The following is a 13,374-nucleotide window of genomic DNA, read 5'->3' as shown; positions in this document are numbered from 1 at the left end:
CACGGCTATGAGAAGCGAGATGCTTATTGGATTCCATGCTTTCATCCGAGGTAGAGACTGGGAGCAAGCGAGGGCGGCTATCATTTTTCGATTGGTCTTGTTGGGCTTTTAGTTAGTTACATTTGTATTGTGTTTTCTGTTATGTTTTATTCATATATGGTGTGTGTTTGTTTATTTGCCCATATATCCACCCCAAGTTTCCATCTATTATCTTTGATGATAGGGGTTACTTGGGGACAAAAAGGATATATGGGCAAAGTGGGGTTCTGCTTTCTTTTATATATTTATGGTTATGTTGTAGGATGTCCAGTGGTAGTTTTGTGATGTATCTGTTCGTCTATTATTTGTTGTAGGGCGTACCTGGGGTATGCCCCTTGTAAACTTGTACATTTTACTGTCTTTATTTTATGACTTACTTACCCAAAAAAAAAAAAATCTATGTCTAATTATTTCCCATACATCATTGCCAATGAATAGAAATATGTAATGATTTAAGGGTATGAGATATTCTGTTCACAAATTTCACCATTAATCATGTCCTCAAATTACTATATCTTGATTTTAGATGATCCAAAAAGCGTAAATATTTGAAGACAAAAATTTAGGAACATAATCATCAGCATTGTTGATAATAAGATCAACGAAGAGATAAATGACACTCCATAGATATTCAATAAAAGACGCCATTAGCGTTTTGTCAGAATAGAAACTTTGATACTCGAGTTAGGATTTTCTGTAAGAATATAATGATAGTAATTGAATTACTATATTTGAGGGTGTGTACTTGACCCTTTGGAAGGAAGTGTTAGGATAGTGCTCGATATCTATAGGCGATGAACAAATAAACTATTGAGGTGCTCCATGATTATCTCCACTAGAGTGGCCTAACAGAGTATCCCAACAGTGCACCCGAGTAGAATGTCTAACAAAGAGTTCAAGAAGACACTTCTCTAACAGGAGACATCCGAACACTCGAGTCTGAAAATTATGCTACGTAACCATGTTAGGACCATATAATTCTATACAAACTTTTCGCTCCCACAAAAATAATATTAGGATGAATGTGAGAAAGTGTTGGCCGATAAGGTTTAAAGCTAAGCTTTGGTGTTGGCGATGGGAAATCTAAATCAGCACACTAGCTGCATATATATATATATATATATATATATATATAATGTTAACATTAGTTCGAGGCTTTGAACATACATATAGAAACTTGATCATCTTGTTTCAGTATATATATTGATCTAGAGCAATGAATCAATACTTAACGCACGAAATATGAAAAATTAAAATAGTTCACTTGTTTAAAATATTCCCCTTGTAATCTTGTATATTCTTTGTCTTTTATTTATGTCTTATTCACCCCAAAAAAAAAAAAAAAAAAAAAAAAATTTCTCTTACAGAGGTTGTTGGACAGAGATGAAATTGAAAGAGAGATTGGAGAGCCGTTGACATAGGAATGCTCTCTTCACTTGTTCTATTCCCACATCGAGATATTAGAACATAGTTTTGTTCCATTTAAAGAGCCACCAAAGAGGTTAATATTGTCGGGCTTGGTAATGCAAGCCTGTGACTCAAGTGAGGGCATTAATGTGGTTGGAAGTTGGTCTGGTCCAGCAGGCTATCCCTGATGAGGTTATTTGTTGGCCCGCCCATTCCAAGGCATGAGGGTCTCGATTCCTAGAGAGGGGGGGCACAGCTCCAGGTTGGTTTCACAGAGCAGGTGGAAGGATTGCTAAGTAATTTATAGGTGAGTAATTTACTGGTGGAAGGATTGCTAAGTAATTTACAGGTGAGTAATTTACAGGTGGAAGGATTGCTGAGGTTCTTGTCGGTGGAAGTATTGGTAAATTTACTGAGAATTCAGTGAGTAATTTACAAAGCAGCGAATACCTCTCGCTCTTGTTTGTTGATGGGTTTCAAGCCGGTGCTCCTCAGGTCCATTAATGTCTGCTGGGCCGTTCTCAATATGACAACCACTTTTGTGTGTGTGTGTGTGTGTGTGTTTTTTTTTTTAAACACTGGGGCCCAACATTTGATTTACATTTTCCCTTCCTTGGGCCAATAATATCTGGTGGCTTCCCCTTCTTGGTGGCCTGTCTCCCTCAATAATAGCCACTTTTTTCTTTTCTTTATTTATAAAATTTTTACATTTTTTATGGCCCAACTCCCTAAATGCATTATTACTTTTCCTAATTATGAAAATGACAACGATTTTTTTTTTCGTGATTCTATTTGCACTTAAAAAATAATTGAGTACACCTAATTAAATTTTTGAAATTTTAAACCTATCATCACATCACTCCTTACAAAATTTTATATAAAAATATACTATTACCCTTTTGTTTTTTTAGTGTTTTGTTTATCAATTCATTTTTTGAAACCAAGTTGCCTTTATTCTAGCTAATATACAAAAATGCAAATTAGATTATTAATGACTAGTTGATAATTAAATCTATAATTTCATGGGAGTCTATGGCATGACTAACTTGTTTGGAGGTGTAAAACATTATAACCCTTCATTTGGAAACCTCTAAAAAAACTAATTTATTAGCTAAAAAAAACCATATTTTGCTTTTTAAAAAAGATTAAATAATTTGGGCAGACACATTTATGGTCAAAAGGCAACTTTTTAGTCATTATAAAAGTTACTAGAAAAGTAAATAATAAAATATATACATATATATATATATATATATATATCAAATAAACTAGTTTTTTGGAGCATTAAATTTTTTTATTAACACATTTTTAACTAATAAATTAATTTTTTTTAGCTAACTATGAAGCCTAAGCTAAAAAAGGTTGCCAATGACAGTGGGGAATCCTTTAACCCATTACAAATTCAAAAATGTTAGAGATCTCAAAACTTTTATCAAAATTTCTATCAAATGTCTAATATGAGGGTGGGTTCTAGATTTGGGGTGGCTGTTGTGCGAGGTGCACAACAACCACTATTGTGCAACCAAATGGGCCCATTTCGGAGTCTATTTTGATAATCTAAGTGTAACGCCCTCAAAATAAACCCATTATATGTATATCATTGACATGCATTATTTAAAGAAAACAATTTATTCATTCATTCATCAGAGTATTACTAAATAAAAACATTACATGTAACATCAAATTAAATGCCCTATGGGCTTACATCTTTCCAAGCCATCACTTGGACACAAAATATGAGTTCTAACTCAAATACAAATAAAGCCCTAGGCTTGATTATTCATCAAATAAAAGCAAACAACAAAAGCTAGTCTTCAAAATCCAAATCCTTCCAAGCTAAGTCCTGGGAGGTAGCTTATCACCTGGACCTGAAAATGATGTTCCCATAAGGGTGAGCCACAGCCCAGTAGAAATATACTAAACCAAATATAAGCATTGAATAAAGCATTAGTATTTAATAGATGGTTAACCAAGATAATCAATTACATTACTATCCAGTCTCATGACACTAATGTCTAAAACACGTTTTACTTTCCAACATTATCAATCTGGCTCAGAACCTGTCCAAACTTACAACAATGAACTATATATATCATATTCACATTCTTCCAATGTCAACAAACAATTGAGACTCAGGCTCAAATCAAAACACTTCATACTTCCAGTTTGATACACATTTTAGTGCTGTATCAATTAAACACTTCAATAAAAATAAGCACACATAAAAGTGATGCTAATGGAGTCCATCCCCTATCTCCTCCCAAACAAAATCCGGTTTAGAGGTCCATCCCCTATCTTCCCCTAAACCGTGGAGTACATCCCCTATCTCCTCCCACACAAAACAATGTATGCATACACATAACATATACAACACACAATCAATACACATAATGTCTGTATTAATTCAGCAGTCAATATTGATGACTTAATCAATGATTAGTTTCAGTTATCTCTAATCCACATGCAGTGTCTACAACAAGCATGACTATCCTCCACCGATAGCCCACAACAGTTATTTCTAGATTTGGAAATAAATATACCATCAATTCAATAGGCGAGTGATTTACATTATCCAATTACACCATTTAACCAATAACTTTCCCAATTTCATGAATTTAACCAAATTCCCCAATTCCCTTAAATTAATTATACAAATTAATTAATTAACACAACTAGGGTTTCTCCCAAAATTATCAAAGTAACCCCAACATATCATTACACTAAAACTTAGAACAAAACTTATAAATTGGAGTAGGAAATCCCTACCTTGAAGATCACAACTAAAATAGAGAAGATGGAGATGATGACCCAAAATCCAAAGTGCTCCAAATCCTCTCTTTTTCAGATTAAAAGAAAGATCTCGTGAAGCTCTACCTTTCTTCCAAAGGAACTAGGGTAGAAGACCACCGGAAATAGATCAAATCTTGGAGAGAAGGTAAGAGTAGAGAGAGAGACTCTCAAGGGGCGGTTTTTAAAAGTTAAGAGATGAAAAGGTAGGTCAAAAAGTGATCAGAAAAGTGAAATCACGGACTGATGTAGTCGACTCTACGCTCGAGCGTAGAAAGCCCCGCTCGAGCGTAAGACACAGAATCATGCTCGAGCGTGAAGAAAGCCGCTCGAGCGTCGATTGCACCCTCACAGAAGTTTTGCAGGCGCTGCACCCGCTCGAGCGTCAAACTCCCCGCTCGAGCGGAGGAGCAAAAACAAGGGATCACGCTCGAGCGTAAAAACTACCGCTCGAGCGGAAGAACTGCAGAGCAAAATACTGGGAGATGGAAAATCCCGCTCGAGTGTCAAAAATCCCGCTCGAGCGGAGAAGCAACAACGAAGGGCCCGCTCGAGCGTTAAAACCTCCGCTCGAGCGTGAAGGCCAAAATCTGGGCATCACCTATTGGCATCAAAATTCAACCAACCTGTACCAGACCCGTCCAACACAACCTATACTTCAAATACAAAGAGATTAAAGGACAACAACAACCAATAAATAATGACAGGATCTACGGAGCCTAAGTCCGGATACAATAATCTAAAGAGAAAAGACCGGGGTCGCTATAACCTCCCCCCCTTAAAAGAATTTCGTCCCCGAAATTAAGCACAAGGTTTTAAAAAAAAACAAGTTTTCTCAAATTCCAACAATATGTTAACTCAATAATAAACAACTTGACCCAACACCGGCCATTCCATCTCTTAACTACGAGGCATGCCACAATATGCAAAACAAACATATATTTCAACCTGCATTAACACTATGCAATTTTCTTTCAATTTCAAGGATTTTCAATATATTCAACATATACAATGTTCCATTAAACTTTCATTTCGAGACAAGTTCCAAAATATTTTCATTAACCAAAACATTCACAATGTTTTACAGCTTAAGACATATATATAAAGCTCTAAAGTTCGACAATATTACAAAATCTACATACAAGATTACAAATCGATAAGCATGTCCGGATATTTTTCGCGGACTTCCAACTCACGTTCCCAAGTGGCTTCCTCCACACCATGATGTTTCCACAAAACTTTCACCAAAGGAATGGTCTTGCCTCGCAAGACTTGATCCCGCTTATCCAAGACCCTAACCGGTCTCTCCTCATACGAGACATCCTCATCAACTACTAAATCGGTCCAATCCAATACATGTGATGGATCCGGCTCATACTTCCGAAGCATACTCACATGAAACACGTCATGTACTCCGGACAACTGCGGCGGCAAAGCTAAACGATAAGCAGTCTCGCCAATCCTCTCAAGGATCTCAAAAGGACCAATGAATCGAGGGGACAACTTCCCGCTCTTCCCAAACCTCATCAATCCCCGTCTTGGTGATATCTTCAAAAAGACATGATCACTCACCTCGAACACCAAAGGTCTCCTCCTACGGTCGGCATAAGATTTCTGACGACTCTGGGCTGTAACAAGTCTCTCACGGATAAGCTCAACTTTCTCCGTCGTTTCCCTCACTAATTCTGGACCCAACAAAGGTGCATCACCCACCTCGGCCCAGCAAACAGGAGATCTACAAGGTCGGCCATACAAGGCCTCAAATGGTGCCATACCGATACTAGATTGGAAGCTGTTGTTGTAGGCAAACTCCACTAATGGCAAGTGCCTCTCCCATGACCCGCTAAAGTCAAGAACACAACCCCGAAGCATATCTTCAAGGATCTGAATAGTACGCTCGGACTGCCCATCAGTCTGAGGATGATAAGCTGTGCTAAAGGTCAACTTAGTGCCTAAGGCACTCTGCAAGCTCTGCCACAACCTGGCAGTAAAACGAGGATCTCTATCTGAAACGATCGTCACTGGAACCCCGTGTAACCTCACTATGTCCCGAATATATAAATCGGCCAGATGATCAACTGAATCTCTAACACGCATAGGAATAAAGTGCGCCGACTTAGTCAACCGGTCCACAACTACCCAAATAGCATCACTACCCCGTTGAGTCCTCGGTAGACCCACAACGAAGTCCATAGTGACATGTTCCCACTTCCACTCGGCAATAGGCAAGGGTTGCAACAAACCCGCTGGCCTCTGATGTTCGGCCTTCACTTGCTGACAAGTAAGGCACTTAGATACGAAAACTGCCACATCTCTCTTCATACCCCGCCACCAGAATTGGCGACCCAAATCCCGATACATCTTAGTGCCTCCCGGATGCACCGCAAGGCGTGAATGATGGAACTCTCGGAGTACCTCCTCTCGACAAGACTCCGGCACAAACAGACGGTCTCGGTATCTCACACTCAGGTCGGGATACACCGTCAAACCTTTCTCAACCTTCCCACCAGAAATCTTCTCACGGAGGGATTCTACCTCAAGGTCACCCCTCTGAGCCTCTAACACTCGAGTCACAAGTGTAGGCTGTGCAACAACAGAAAACAAGGCCGCAGCCTCAACAGATTCGCCCAGAAGGAAATTAAACTCTCCAAGTGCACCCAACATCTCCCATTCCCGGATGGCTATACTAGCTATGTCACCAACAGGTTTCCTGCTAAGGGCGTCGGCCACCACATTGGCCTTTCCCGGATGATAATGCAATTCAAAGTCATAATCCTCAATAAATTCCATCCACCTCCTCTGCCTCAAGTTCAAGTCTTTCTGTGTGAACAGATATTTCAGACTCTTATGATCCGAGAATACCTCGAACCTCTCACCGTAAAGATAATGTCTCCAAATCTTCAAGGCAAATATCACAGCTGCTAACTCTAAATCATGCGTAGGGTAATTCTTCTCGTGAACTTTCAACTGACGTGAGCCATAGGCAACCACTTTCCCCTCTTGCATCAACACACAACCAAGACCCTCTCGTGAGGCGTCACAATAGACTGCATAACCCAACCCTCTCTCCGGAATAATCAAGACTGGAGCAGTGGTCAGTCTAACTTTCAACTCGTGGAACGACTTTTCACAAGTCTCACTCCAAACAAATTTGACTCCCTTCCGAGTCAATCTAGTCAAAGGCGAAGCTAATCTGGAGAAATCTCTTACAAACCGGCGATAATACCCAGCTAATCCCAGAAAACTGCGGATCTCAAACACACTCTTAGGCTGTACCCAATCTTGTACTGCCTCTGTCTTGGATGTATCAACAGACACCCCTTCCCTAGAAACTACATGGCCTAAGAACTTCACCTCCTCTAGCCAGAACTCACACTTCCCAAACTTAGCATAAAGCTGATGGGCTCTAAGTAAATCAAGCACCACCCTCAAGTGTTCCTCGTGTTCTTCCTCTGAAGGTGAATAGATAAGGATGTCGTCCACGAAGACGACTACAAAACGATCTAGAAATTCCCGGAATATCCGGTTCATCAAATCCATAAATACTGCCGGTGCATTGGTAAGCCCAAATGGCATCACCAAAAACTCATAGTGGCCATACCGCGTACGGAATGCCGTCTTTGGAATATCCTCCTCCCTGACTCTCAACTGATGATAACCTGATCTCAAGTCTATCTTCGAGAAACAACGGGAACCTTTCAACTGATCGAACAGATCATCTATACGGGGCATAGGGTACTTATTCTTAACCGTAGCCCGATTCAATTTCCGATAATCTATGCAAAGTCTCAAAGCACCACCTTTCTTTTTAACAAAGAGGGCCGGTGCTCCCCAAGGCGAAACACTAGGACGTATAAAACCTTTGTCTAGTAACTCCTGGAGTTGGATCTTCAACTCAACTAACTCAGCTGGAGCAAAACGATAAGGTGCCATAGAAATCGGCGCCGTGCCGGGCACTAAGTCAATAGAGAATTCAATCTCTCGATGCGGTGGCAAACCAACAAGATCCTCGGGAAAAACGTCCGAGTACTCACACACCACCCTTGGCAACACAATCTGAGTCTCACCGTCCTCACTAATCGAAAGGTTAGCAAGTAGACCACTAAGCTCACTCCGTCCTCGGGGAACATACCCCGGTGGCAAAACACTACCAACACGGTCCCCCAGAAAATGAAAACACTCACCATTCACGGTACAACAAGTGACTCTCTGGCGGTAGCAATCAATAACTGCCCGGTATGACGATAACCAGTCCATACCCAAAATAACATCGAAACCTCTCATAGGCATAACTACAAAGGAAAATGGGATTCTATGGTAATCAACCTCTATATCACAACCCCTAACACCGTGTTTCAAAATCAATTCACCTCCAAGAGGCGACACTACACAAATAGGAGATGCTAACTGTGCTAACTCCAACTCCAAAACAGATGCAAATGCAGCAGACACAAAGGAATGAGATGCACCCGTATCAATCAAAACATTAGCAACCGAGTTGCAAAACAAGAAAGTACCTCTCACAACAGATGGAGCCGGTACAAGATCCTGCGCGGTAACAGCATACACGCGCCCAGATGACCTCTGATCAACCTGCTCACCCCTAGGAGCATAAGATTGTTGCACCGACTGAGACGATGAAGCCCCCTGATTAGCCCTCGAGGCCTGGCCCGACTGAGCTGGCTGCTGACCCTGAATCTGCCTCAAACCAGATGTACCAGGTGTGCCACCCAACTGGGGGCAATACCTCTTCATATGCCCTGGCTGACCACACTGATAACACGAGAGTGGCTGACCTCTACCCTGACTCTGGCTCTGAGATCGAGCCGAAGAAGATGCTGCTCTCTGAACTCCTCCCCTCTGAGGACAAACTGGAGACTTGTGGCCCAACTGGCCACACTTGAAACAGGTAATGTCTCCCTGACTGCCTTTCCCCGAACTAGCACTCGGTACAGGAAAAGTCGATCTCGAAAAGCTACCATGAGACTGCTGGGGATTAAAACCCTTCTGTCTCCTACCATCACTCTGACTATCCTGACTCCTCTTGGAGCCCTTCTGCCCTTCCTCCTCCTCTTGCATCATGATCTCCATATGGGCTGCAGCATCAACCATGCGCCCATAATCCCGAATCATAGTTCCCCCAACTCTCAGCTTGAGGCCACGCCTCAACTTCTTCTCAAACTCAATACAGCGGCGTTCCTCAGACGCCACTAACTCAGGTGCAAACCTGGACAAGCTAGTAAATGCAGCCTCAAACTCGGCCACAGAAGAACTCGACTGCTTAAGCTGACAAAACTGATCTCGCAGCTTCTCCTTAACTGCCGGAGATAAAAACTTCTCCTGGAAAGCATTCACAAAAGCCTCCCACGTACCTCCTATACGCCCCTTAGTAAACTTCCACCACTGACCCGCATCCCCCTTTAACTGGAAAGATGCCAAGGTCACTTTCAACCCCTCGTCTTCGATGCCCAGCATCTCAAACGTCTTCGTTGTCTGTTCGAGCCATTCATCTGCCTTAAGCGGCTCTTTAGGATCACCCACAAATTCATCCGGATTGGACCGGAAGAACTCCCTCTTCAGAAAGGAAGGTCCTGCATCCGCAATACCAGCCTGAGCTTGATTCTCAGCTCTGAGAATGCCTACTGACTCCCTGAATGCCCCTGCTATCTCTCGGGCTAGAGCGCCCATAGCCTGCTGGCCTACTGGCTCGGCCACATTGGCCTGGCCAACTCCCTCCTGAACTGCTGGAATCTCCTCTGGCACAGGCACCTCCTGCCTACCCGGCCTACCACGCCTACCGCGTCCTCGTCCTCGTCCTGACATACTAATAAAGGAAACAAAGACGTTAGCACATTATTAAATGTGCCGAAACTAAACACTCGCGTCCTAATGCATGGGACAGCAATAATTCATTCCACGTAAGCACATAATCACATAAGCACCTACGAATTTCATTCCTGGATAATGATAGTCCCAATGCGTTGCTATAGTTCCGGTTGGAAGCAGCAGTGATCAGGTGCCTTTCCAACAAGACTACTAGAAACTCAAGGGTCAAATCACCATCCTAGAAACTACATTCCATACCCACATAGTCACATAAACATGTTATCACGTAAGCATATAACATTACACTAAGTCTCTATCAAACGAGACGAACCCATTGTGATACTAATCACTTCCCACGTACCCAAAGTATTCAAACCCGGTACGCTCTGATACCAAGTTGTAACGCCCTCAAAATAAACCCATTATATGTATATCATTGACATGCATTATTTAAAGAAAACAATTTATTCATTCATTCATCAGAGTATTACTAAATAAAAACATTACATGTAACATCAAATTAAATGCCCTATGGGCTTACATCTTTCCAAGCCATCACTTGGACACAAAATATGAGTTCTAACTCAAATACAAATAAAGCCCTAGGCTTGATTATTCATCAAATAAAAGCAAACAACAAAAGCTAGTCTTCAAAATCCAAATCCTTCCAAGCTAAGTCCTGGGAGGTAGCTTATCACCTGGACCTGAAAATGATGTTCCCATAAGGGTGAGCCACAGCCCAGTAGAAATATACTAAACCAAATATAAGCATTGAATAAAGCATTAGTATTTAATAGATGGTTAACCAAGATAATCAATTACATTACTATCCAGTCTCATGACACTAATGTCTAAAACACGTTTTACTTTCCAACATTATCAATCTGGCTCAGAACCTGTCCAAACTTACAACAATGAACTATATATATCATATTCACATTCTTCCAATGTCAACAAACAATTGAGACTCAGGCTCAAATCAAAACACTTCATACTTCCAGTTTGATACACATTTTAGTGCTGTATCAATTAAACACTTCAATAAAAATAAGCACACATAAAAGTGATGCTAATGGAGTCCATCCCCTATCTCCTCCCAAACAAAATCCGGTTTAGAGGTCCATCCCCTATCTTCCCCTAAACCGTGGAGTACATCCCCTATCTCCTCCCACACAAAACAATGTATGCATACACATAACATATACAACACACAATCAATACACATAATGTCTGTATTAATTCAGCAGTCAATATTGATGACTTAATCAATGATTAGTTTCAGTTATCTCTAATCCACATGCAGTGTCTACAACAAGCATGACTATCCTCCACCGATAGCCCACAACAGTTATTTCTAGATTTGGAAATAAATATACCATCAATTCAATAGGCGAGTGATTTACATTATCCAATTACACCATTTAACCAATAACTTTCCCAATTTCATGAATTTAACCAAATTCCCCAATTCCCTTAAATTAATTATACAAATTAATTAATTAACACAACTAGGGTTTCTCCCAAAATTATCAAAGTAACCCCAACATATCATTACACTAAAACTTAGAACAAAACTTATAAATTGGAGTAGGAAATCCCTACCTTGAAGATCACAACTAAAATAGAGAAGATGGAGATGATGACCCAAAATCCAAAGTGCTCCAAATCCTCTCTTTTTCAGATTAAAAGAAAGATCTCGTGAAGCTCTACCTTTCTTCCAAAGGAACTAGGGTAGAAGACCACCGGAAATAGATCAAATCTTGGAGAGAAGGTAAGAGTAGAGAGAGAGACTCTCAAGGGGCGGTTTTTAAAAGTTAAGAGATGAAAAGGTAGGTCAAAAAGTGATCAGAAAAGTGAAATCACGGACTGATGTAGTCGACTCTACGCTCGAGCGTAGAAAGCCCCGCTCGAGCGTAAGACACAGAATCATGCTCGAGCGTGAAGAAAGCCGCTCGAGCGTCGATTGCACCCTCACAGAAGTTTTGCAGGCGCTGCACCCGCTCGAGCGTCAAACTCCCCGCTCGAGCGGAGGAGCAAAAACAAGGGATCACGCTCGAGCGTAAAAACTACCGCTCGAGCGGAAGAACTGCAGAGCAAAATACTGGGAGATGGAAAATCCCGCTCGAGTGTCAAAAATCCCGCTCGAGCGGAGAAGCAACAACGAAGGGCCCGCTCGAGCGTTAAAACCTCCGCTCGAGCGTGAAGGCCAAAATCTGGGCATCACCTATTGGCATCAAAATTCAACCAACCTGTACCAGACCCGTCCAACACAACCTATACTTCAAATACAAAGAGATTAAAGGACAACAACAACCAATAAATAATGACAGGATCTACGGAGCCTAAGTCCGGATACAATAATCTAAAGAGAAAAGACCGGGGTCGCTATACTAAGTCATTTACACATTCATCCACTCACATTGGAATCTACAAAAATAAATAACAATTGTGATTTTAAAGTATTAAATTGAATACAAATGTGGGTGGATGAAAGGGTAAATGATATCCAATTAACTTTATTTTTTGTAGGTATGTTGTACTTGATGTATTCTAATTTAGCATTCCTGGTTTAGACCCGACCCGTTGATGTTTTGAATTCAAGTTTCATTTGTCTTATTTAGATATTCATACTGTGTTTCTTCTTATTTCTCATAGAGCTGTGCTTATATGCACACCATAACATTCCAAACATTTATATGTTAATAACTCACATCAAAATATGTACTAACTCAGAATACTGTACATACAGGATCATACAAGTTTAAGTCAGTCGATCCCAAGACTTATATACAAAAGTAGGCCAAGGCTTTTGCCAACATAACAAAACTATGAACAAAGGACAAAGGCGAAGACAGTCTCGTGTGTAAGATGTTTGGGCTAACTCCTTAAAGCTTTGACTGTTTCTCACAATTTCACCGAGGCTGGTTCTGGACGTCCCTTGGCTCACCTACATGTACATGAATGAGAGTGAGCGAAAGCCCAGTGAATAATATCGAATAAAGAAGATACATAAGCAATCTTTGAAACAGTTACAGCAGAAGGCCTTCGGCCCAATCATTCATGTCAATCGACCTTCGGCCCAATCATTTATGTCAATCGGCCTTTGGCCCAATCATTCATGTCAATCGGCCTTCGGTCCAACCATTCATGTCAATCGGCCTTTGGCCCAATCATTCATGTCAATCGGCCTTTAGCCCAATCATTTATGTCAATTGTTGTCTGCCATTCAAATTAATGAACTTACAAAACTTACATAGAAGTAAACAATTGGACAACAACATATTTCAAATATCTTGTTAAGATATTACTCACAGT

Source organism: Camellia sinensis, chromosome 10, assembly GCF_055761805.1.
Source record: "Camellia sinensis isolate YWXY chromosome 10, ASM5576180v1, whole genome shotgun sequence".
Lineage (NCBI taxonomy): Eukaryota > Viridiplantae > Streptophyta > Magnoliopsida > Ericales > Theaceae > Camellia > Camellia sinensis.
Note: the sequence above shows the minus strand (reverse complement) of the source record.